Source organism: Penaeus monodon, chromosome 22, assembly GCF_015228065.2.
Source record: "Penaeus monodon isolate SGIC_2016 chromosome 22, NSTDA_Pmon_1, whole genome shotgun sequence".
Classification (NCBI taxonomy): Eukaryota; Metazoa; Arthropoda; class Malacostraca; order Decapoda; family Penaeidae; genus Penaeus; species Penaeus monodon.
Genome location: NC_051407.1, coordinates 14,236,134 through 14,236,469, shown reverse-complemented (window position 1 = coordinate 14,236,469; position 336 = coordinate 14,236,134).

Below are 336 nucleotides of genomic sequence, written 5' to 3'. Positions count from 1 at the left end.
ATCCCTCATTTTCAAATCTTTACGTAATCATACGAAACGCAAGGAGTACCATTTCTTGTATATACAGCGGTGGTGAAAATTTGTAGATACGTCGTGGCGGGTAAAATAGCCAAGTCTACATCAGTCACGTTATAATACAATACTTTGGAATTGTGTGTATTTTCGGACGCAATTTAGTACTGAAATGCAAATGAGTGCACTTTTTAAAAGCAATACTGTTGGAAGAGATGTACCAGTATAAAAGTGCATCTTTACACGGAATCATTAGACTTTCATAATTATATAAGATAAACTGTGTACAAACTGTTTGATGCGGATCTGAAAATGCATAATATA